This window comes from Diplotaxodon limnothrissa, linkage group LG6 (assembly GCF_057381915.1).
Source record: "Diplotaxodon limnothrissa isolate DT_005_m linkage group LG6, D_limnothrissa_male_GT1.1, whole genome shotgun sequence".
Taxonomy (NCBI): domain Eukaryota; kingdom Metazoa; phylum Chordata; class Actinopteri; order Cichliformes; family Cichlidae; genus Diplotaxodon; species Diplotaxodon limnothrissa.
In genome coordinates this window covers 29,361,960-29,371,887 of record NC_140601.1, presented here as the reverse complement: position 1 = coordinate 29,371,887, position 9,928 = coordinate 29,361,960, and positions in this window count along the sequence as shown.

The following is a 9,928-nucleotide window of genomic DNA, read 5'->3' as shown; positions in this document are numbered from 1 at the left end:
TGCTCCGGGGTCTTTTGCTCCTGCTGTAATCCTGTTTTTAAGGTACCTAGAAAATGAAAATAAAGTTAATTCAAATGCAATATATGTAAACAGCCTGTTGTAAAAGATGTAAGAAATAAAGCAACTAAAGTAAGTTTTTTATGCACACAGTAAAATTTTACACTAAAGACATAAAACAAGGTGAATGACCAACAGGTCACACATTGTGTCTATAATACCCAAAAGAGGGCAGTAGAACTGTACTTTCTATATAGTTTCCTGCTTGAAAGTCAAATACATATACAGAGTTAGACTGTTCAGCAGATACTGTTTTTCTGATAAGTAAATCAGAAAAAACAACCCAAAATGTGTATTTATTGATTAATGTAACAATTATTGATGAGGCTGCTTCTCACCCTTTTATGTTCTGTAAATGTAAATAATTTTAAACATTAAAGTTACATTAAATGCATATTTGGGGTGCAATACTTATTGCACAGATACACCTGAGGGTGTGGATGTGGATAAACTGAGACAAGTTTTAGGAACAACTACGAGGCACAAATGCACAAAATGAAACTAACACAGACTGAGCATGAAGCCAGCGAGTTCTTTATAAATTCAAATTTCTTAAAATTTCATCAGAACAAATAAAATTCCTGTGACCTCATTGGTGATGTTTGGAAGTGAGACATTTTAAAGTGAAGTCATCCTGATTTTTAGCCTGTGTTTATCTGTAAATACCAATCTGGAATCTTGAGTTGCACTCTGTGTGCCTATAAGGGTGCATCTGTGGTTTAGCTTTCCTCTCACTGGGCTGCTGACGATTTATCTGAAACTGTTATTTAGCAGAAACGTGAGCCAGGACCAGAGTGCACACGTCTGGGAGAAACACAATTTCCTCCTTCAGTTTAGCGAAGAAAGCTCAGCTCGCTGTCAGCCACTGAAAAACTCAGCTGATATTGTTTTGTTGCTGTGATTATTTTGCTATAAAATGCTAAAAACCCCCAAAACAAAACAAAAAACTTCCACTATTATCAAGTGTGCCTAAACTTTTAACTTTAATTTGTCTCCAACTTCATTTAGAATGGCAACCTTTGGTGCCCTTTAATTTATTTAACTACTTTATTGAACTTCTTAGTTTTGCCAGCTTGTTTAAGGTTTACTCTTGTGCACACAGGACAAAGTTTTTCCATCACAGATGACAGCGAGGATCTCTGCTTCCTGAAGAAAAACAAGTTAAACTCCTCACACCTTTTGTTTTGTTTCATTAGTTAACACTGAAGGCTAGAAATAGTATTATTTTTTATTGACATCATCATCTTTTCTCCAAATGTGGTTTCAGACATTCGGAGTCATATCAGAGCTGTGAAAATGTCACTTAACAGCACCACAAATCATGACTCAGTGCACAAATGTGCATGCTGTGCAGAAACTGAGGTATCACACCACGAATAAAAAACAAACAAACAAAAAACGCTGCAGCTTTAAAATCGTTTTTTTCAAATGAAGCAAAAATATGGTTTAACTGATAGGACTTGCACATGGGTGACAAGTTAAATAAAGTAGCAGTGAGCGGACGGCTGAAGGCTCTGTTCAAGGTGCAAATCAATGCAAAGCATTTGGAGCGATCGTCTTTATCCTAATGTGGTCTGTTCTAGTACGACGAACCCTCCATCCAGAGAGACGCCGCTGATTCAAAGCATGATGAGCATAAAAATGTCACACGCTATGTGCTCACTGGATATCAAAGCAGCTGAAGAGCCCTTGCAGAGCTTGGATCGACATCTGAGACAGCACCACCACCATCAACATATGAAGAATACCAAATATCTATTATATAATGGGTAAATGAGTAAAAGGATGGATGATAAATATCTCCAGAAGAGTACAAGTGATTTACAGAACAAATACCAGGATGCACAGGCTCTTATCTGGTGGCCAAACACCTCACTGAGAGTCTTTGTTCTGGTTTTTCTTCGAACCTGTCACCTGTCTGTAGTACCAGGAGCTGTAGGTGAATTCTTAAAATGAAAGAAGCTTCCCAGATACTCAAGCCCAAGTTTGTAAGCTTGTTTACAGTGATGAAAGAAGCACTCAGATCTGTTACTTGGGTAAAGGTAGCAATAAGAAGAACAATAAAAAAAAAAGTAAATATCCTGTATTAAAAGTAGTAAAATGCAAAAACGTACTTAAAAATAACTTGTTCTATAGAAAAACGGCCCCATGTCCTGACTTATTTTAAATAAAAGTGCTGCGGAGATTCATAAATGTTATTTTATTGCAACCGAAGTAAGGCTATTTTTATTTTAACAGCATATTCTGCATTTAGGTAGTTTCCTAACTGGGTTCCCAATCTGGGGCAGGAGGGCCCCTCCTAAATGTTGCATGATAAATATGTGTAGATCATTATACAGGAAAAAACAAAAATAAACTTCTGGCACACAAGTTTGCAATAAATTTTGAGCCTTCAATTATGTTTTCTGTGCAAAATATGGAATGAATTTAACGTGTTTGCGCCTCGAATAGAGAAACGTGACAACTCTGCGAAAACGTCTGCAGCGCTTTGGTGTTTTTCATGTTTTTTTCATATATACAATCTTACTCTTTAAAAAAACAGCATCAGACAAAAACAATGGGGTAGTAAATTATTTCAGTCTGAACTTTAGTAATGCATAGAAATAAACTAGGTGCAAATCCTCAAGTACAGGTAACAGAAATCTGTTTAGTAAATGTAATTTCACCGCTTTATTGATATTTAGCTACTGAAAGTTATTTCCTTATGTAGTTATTACAGACAAAGTAAACTGATTTAAATTTCTGGAAATCAGATAAGATCAGGTCTGCGCTGCTGACTTGCTGATGATTTGTTTTGCTCAGGGTAGATTTATGGATGAAGGAGAACTAACTCTTTGCCTTTGATTTAACATCAAGTGAGCTTACAAAGCTTTCAGAGGCCTGATGTTGACATATATGTGCACTGACTTAAAAGTTTAGTCATTCACCTCAAATTTTCTTTATTAGATGAGAGATTAACAAAAACACCGCTACATATTGCAGTAAAACAACTGCTGCAGTGCATTTTTAGACAAAGAAATGACGTGTTCAGACAGGTGTGGACCGCTGCCCATGTTAATGTGTTTTGTGAAGTGTCTGACAAAATTTAGATCTGACATACATGTCGACATGCTGCAGCCACTTTCGGTATGAATGGGCAGCTAGATGAAGGAAGAAAGCGGTTTATTTCTACATCTTTGCACCAGAAAATCTGGCCTGGCATACAAAAAGCTTTGCATGCCACCAGCTTAACTCTGCCCTGACTAAGATCCTTTCTTTTAAGGATGATAAAATGACAAGAAGGTACTTCTAGATGAAACTTTTCCACATTTTTTGAGTCTGCTGCATAAAACAAAACATGGCCTCTTAAAGTAAGTCATAATCTGAATCAGTCAGGTAACGCTTGCAGTAATCCACCTCATTTCTTTTCTATATATTATTTTAAAATCTAACTTAACCTGAGTTGGAATGAGAAAAAAAAAGTCTACAAAAAAAGAGAAAAGAAATAAAAGTGTAAATACTCACCAAAGTTCTCCTCCCAGCACTTCTGAGCTTCATACGCACTTTGCATAAAATAATACAGGAACCCCTGAAATGGAGTTAAAACGGTCACATGTGCGATCAGTCTGCCGCCGAGGTGGACTGTGAGACGCTGCTGACATCTGAAGGTCGCTCTAATGCGAGCACAAGAGGATGAGGAAGTATTTTAGATTTGACACTCCAACCACACAGCTTCCTCAGACAAAACACACACAAACACTCGCAGCAGCAGCAGCAGCAGCAGCAGCGCAAAATCAGTCCAGTTTTACTTTAAAAAAAATGTGCAGATACATGACACGTCGCACAAAAACACACCGGCATAAATCAGAGAGGAAGTGGATGGACTGTGATGAAAGTTCTTAGGAAAGTTTTGACACTCTTGTGTTGACACAGTGTTGTTACCAAACACACCAGTGAGGTGAAACTTATAAAGAAGCTCGGCTGATGCAACGGCAGATTCCTTTCCATAGAATTTAATGAAATCATTAAGCTAAAACATCAGTGACAAATAAACACAAGAGGGACAAGTGTGAATACATTTCTGTGGAAGGTTTTGAGAAATACTTTCATAAACAAATGAAATATTACCGCCTACGTTTCACTAAAGCAGACCTCGGAGCGACTCTCCTGGTTAGAACTGTCGCCTCACAGCACGGAGGACCTGGATTTGAAATTAGTGACCGAGGCTTTAACGTGTGAAACCAGCATGTTCTCCTTGTGCCTGTGTGGGTACTCTGGTTTCCTTTGACAGTGGCCGCAGGTGTGAATATCCAGGGTGCACCCCACCTCTCGGCCCATCACAGCTGGAACAGGCCGCTGTGCCCCTGTGACCTGGATAAATGGATGCGTGCTCTACATATTTAACTGTTTCCATGTCGTATAACAGGAAGCAGTTTTGACCAAATATTTTTAAACACAGTTGGCGCATTTCCTTTGGATACTAAGTCTATTTTATTTAATTAGCACAAAATCACAATAACAGTTTCCTCAGTGCGCTTAATATTTTAAGACCCTGCAATAATACAGAGAAACACAACCACTTGGCAACAGTGAGAAGGACAAACTCCTTTTATACTGGAAGTAACCTCCAATATAAAGGGAGGGGGCGGTCATCTGCTGCGACCGTGGGGGTGATGGGAGGGAGACAGGACAAAAGGCACGCTGTTGAAGAGAGGCAGAGATTTATAATAACTAATGGCTCATCTTTGCTGCAAGTTTTTTTCCCACGTTGGTAGAGCAGGTCACCTATTGATCTGAAGGTTAGTGGTTCGATCCCTGGTTCCTCCAGTCTGCATGTTGTGAGTGTAAATGTGTATGAATGTAGTTAGGAAGCACTTGGTTAAGAGAAAGTGTCTGGTTGGGTGAATGTGGCATGTTGTATAGAGCACTTTGAGTAATCTGGGAGAGTTGAAAAATGTTATATAAGAATCAGTCCATTCACTGTCTGAACAGAGTTTCGTCATGTTACTTTTGCACTGTTATGCACTTGTTGTTTTTACATGGCTTAATTAAGGTACTCATTAGGCTGACATCTGGGGCCAGAGCTGAAACTGTTCTGGGCCAGCAGTGTGTCTGCAACCGGCCCATGGATGCACACAACTTACCCATGGCCCACCGGCAAAGAATGACGGCCCTTTGGTGGCCCAGATCAGGTTTGCCAGAGGTGATCCACATATGGGCCTGCACAGGACCACCAGTGTGTCTGCAACTGGCCTTGTGCTGGCCCATGTGTGGGCCACCTCTGGCAAACCAGATCTGGGCCACCAAAGGGCCGTCATTCTTTGCGGTATGTGGGCCATGTGTAAGCACATTGTGTGGGCCACATTCAGGCCATACACATTTTGCTATGTTGGTAGTCCAGCCTATAAATAATAAATGAATTACCTAGTTTTCAGCATCCCTCTGAGGCAGGATGGAAAAAAGGCAAATCAGACACACATTAATCCCTGTAAATACTTTGGCAAAATTTGACATGTTGTTCTACATTATCTCAAAACCTCATACCACACATTACTCATAAATGCTCAGTTTATGACCAAACCATGCTCCCCTGAACTGGGCTGCATCACCGTTTTGTAATAATCTTACTACGTTTGCGTGTGAAATCCTTTCTCAAGTCTTACTAACAACAACCTGGTGATTCATAGTTCATAGCTACCGAGTAGGCTGTTAAACTCGTACGTCAGCATGCAACCCTGAATTTTAATCCATATGTAAAAGCTCATCTGTGTTTACAGTCTTGTTATTATAAATAAAGATTTCACTCGATTTTTGCACGAACAGATCGAGAAGTTTCAGACTTAGTAATACTGATGTAGGCCAGAATGAGTCAAAACTATTCTGTTATGCTAATTTGACCAGTGAAGACTGTTACAGAGTGTGATTTTATCATATTATCATTTCCTGTTTATTTTCCATAGTATGACTTTCACAAGGTATTTAAACTCGTCCTGCTCTGCATGTTCACCTTTCCACCTGCCTCCCTCTCACTCAGTCTGCCATGTTTTTAGTCTTTAAACTAAACATGTCTTTAGTAGAAAAGAGAGTACGTGTACGTGTTTTAACCTCACGCAACAATCAATTTGTTATGCAACACTATGCAGCACGGTGACAATGCATCTCTCGTTAGCGACTAAGACAAGTTTAAAAGAGAAATCAGGCGGTTGCAAAGGTGCAATGTCAAAGTTTATTTTGTATCATTCGTAGGATACAGAACACTGAAATGCATTTTCCCCCATCATACTGGAATTTTATATAATTTTTACTGTCATTTAATATATTTGACAACATCAGCTGAACTGCAAGAGAGAGAGAGAAAGAGAGAGGATGGATGATGAATGATGCGGCTGTGGATCTCAAACAGTCGCCACATACAGTACATAAATCTGAGAAACTCTAGGCCAGACTGACACCATCTGACAAGAGAAAAATCTTCTCCTCTTATTTCTTTTTCTGCTTCGAATCAGGGAAAACGTGGCGGATGTTCCAGTTTTAAGATGATGAATCTGGAGTAACACAGTGTGACGTAAAGAAACAAAGTGTGTAAATCTCTCTACTTTTATGGCACATCGTGACATTTAATCACCATCATCATGTGTAATGCTGTTAGCGGGACGAGCCAAAGTACGGATGGGAATTCTAAAAAACCAACATGAAGGATGAAGGCTAGAACCGTATTCAAAACTGATTTACAAACATATCAAAATGCTTCATCACAGTAGGTAAGAGCTGAATTCAGACAGAAGTGAGAACAGAAGCACCGTTACTGAACAGCTGTTTACAGATGTGTTGAGGGACCCTAATTTACTGATCCATATTTTTGGTTAATTATGGAAAGTTCCTGAATTCAAGCTTTCTTCAATTAGTTGATGTGTTTTCTTCTTGGGGTTCTTTTGGACTGGAATACAAACTGTACTCAAATCCTAAAGGTTTTAATAGTGGTGGGTTAGGTTTAAGTTTAGTTTGAAGTATGTTTAATGCATTAATGAAGAAGAAAGTAAATAGACAGATTTTCCTCAAAATATGGTGCAAACTTGACACAAAATGTCCAGAAAATCGTCAATAAAAAGGGAAATTGATGATAATTTTCAGCCAATATTTTTAGGAGCTAATTATATTATTACACTGCTCCTGAATGTGCAGTAAGATAATGTATTAAAAGAGTGCAGTTTAAACCTCAAACCATGAAAAGCAGTCATAAAAATGAGGGTATTCCGTGCATTTATTTGAGAAAATTATAGCCTCTGTGTGATTCTTGATAAATCTAATTATTCATGGTTGCTCACATTTTAAGCCTCTAATAGATCGAGTTTCTTTTCCCATTTACAGCACGGCCTTTTATGTCTTCCATAATGAAAAAAGGGCTAATTGCATTACATAAATGCACTGAAATCAAAGCATCCCTATAGAGGGGGCCCGATATATCCAGAAATCGTGATGATTATGACCTTCTGCATGAAATTTAGTCTGACATGATGCAAAATATCATGTCATGTAACTCACTTGCCTTCTGCAGGCCACACACACAAGGGTCCAACTCTCATACTAAACAGAGCAGATGCAAATTTGTAAAACTGAAACGCTTGTACAACGGTCATTTTGGTTTGACAATATCTTAGCAGTGATTCCAGGGTAGAGATTTCAGTTGCCACAACCATCAGTGACCACTAAAAAGCTGTTACTTGCAACAGTATGGTGGGCAAACTGACATCCTCTTTAGTTCTTTGAAGGCCATTACTGGAAGATCCAATTACTTAATTTCTGAGAGGATGGCAATAACGCTCTGCTCTTTTTAGATTTGCATTACATAAAATATGCTTTGTTATGAAGCAGAAAGCCTCTAAAGGATTTAGAGACAGTTGGTCCATAGAGTGAAGAAACACAAGACAAAGACTATCTTTAAGGTCCCTCTGAAGAAATGCACATGTTGAAAAATGATCCCACCACGACTCCACGAATCCACACCAGCTCTCACGGCTCAGCGCCACAAAGCTGGGCGTGTCTTTCTCTGTAGTGCAAAAAGCAAAGATCACTGCTCTGTAGATATAACACCCTGTTTGATAAACTATACACACTCCAGTACAGCTTTAAATATCATCTATATGTTCCTGTCACACAGTATATTTCATATGTTTCCATTCATTTTACAGCCATTTTTTTAAATAGAATATGTTGTTTGATATGTTAAACGTTTTTCTACCCATGCTCTCTCCTGTCGTGAAGACACTGACCTTTGCCGAGGAAACAACCCTCTGCAGTCATTGGCCCACACTTTTAGCTGTCAGAAAGCGATAAGAGCCAGATTACTTGGGTTTATCTACTTTGTTTCCTGGAATCATTTGATCACTCTCATTTCTGTCTTGAATATGAAGGCTAAGTAATGGAAACTGGTTAGCACAGCATAAGCTCAGGGCTGTCCAAATATAAAGAAGTCTGACTTTCAGCACTCTCAAAAGTTTATTAGCAGCTACAGCCTTAGCTACTTGGTTTAGTATGCCGAGTTGCTGATAACTAGTCCATAATAGCAAATATAACGTGTCCGTCAAACTCTACGCAGTCTTACTTGAATCCATACAAAAAAGTGTAAAAACAAAGCTGTGCATGAAATCAGCCAACTCCATCCAAGTTGTAGCTTTACACAGATATCAGAGTGGTCTCATCTCGGTCTCAGTCTGACAGGGAATAAAGGCATTTGCCAATATGTTGAAGTACTCCCAACAGAGTCTGGTGCTAAAAGCTGAAAAGCTTCTGGGAGAAAGTTAAACCATTCAGTTTTTTAGACATTACTCCAAGTAGTAATCTACATTGATATAGAGTTAATCTTGAGGTTGGATGGTAACCTCACAAGACTGACAAAAATAAAATAAAATAACAGAACAAAAAAATACAATAATGGAGGAAATAAGTCAAATCATAGCAGCACATTTTCTGTCTCTGAAGCACTCGGCGTGTGTCACAGTGAGCCCGTGACAGATGACTCTAGTTGGCACAAAGGACGTTGTAGAAAGTTTGGCCTCTTTCAGTATGTCTACACTCCTACAAGTTTCATATAGATATATAAAAAAAAAACAATATCAAAATAAATTACAACACATAAAAAAACCAAACAAAAAGATTTGGCAACACTGAGTTTCTGCCTTTTTGTGGGTTGCTGTGAACGTGAACGGTTGTGCGTGTAACTCACTTGCCTTCTGCAGGCCACACACAGGCAGCACAAGTACTCAGTATGCTAAGGGTTCATTTAGGAATGCCTTTACGTGATATGCCTGTAGAGTTTGATACAGATGTGTGCGTATTCCTGCTCCGGACCACTTCTTCGTTTAATCATCACCACTTAAATTTCTTTTTCCTTTTTGTCTTTCCTTTTTTTTTTTTCTTTTTAAAACACAGAGATGAACAGGTGGCGGCTAGAAGTTTCTTTTAAAGGCAGTGAAGATGGATGAGGGCGAAAGGGGAGGATAAGGATGTATTTAACTCTGAACTAATCAGGGAGAAGAGTCGTATAGGGGTGGCCAGAGTATACAGTGCGTCAGCTTAGAGGGAGGAAGGATTTTCCTTCTGTGTGTACTCGTCTTTCACTCGTGGCCACAGTCACAGATTCAGGTCCAGTGGTAGATTTTGAGCAGCGAGCGGTACATTTTGTTCGTATGTGATTTGTTCATGTTTTTGATAGACGTGTATTTTGACAGTCTGTGGCACAGTTACACGTGGGGATGAGGAGGGAGGCTGTACGTAAGCTCTTTGCCAGGGAGCGACAGTGTGGGAAACAGGTGTTGGAGACAGTAACGAGGAGCAGAGACAACAGGTAGTGATGATCAGCACAGGTCCAATCAATGCCACTATGTCTGCATCA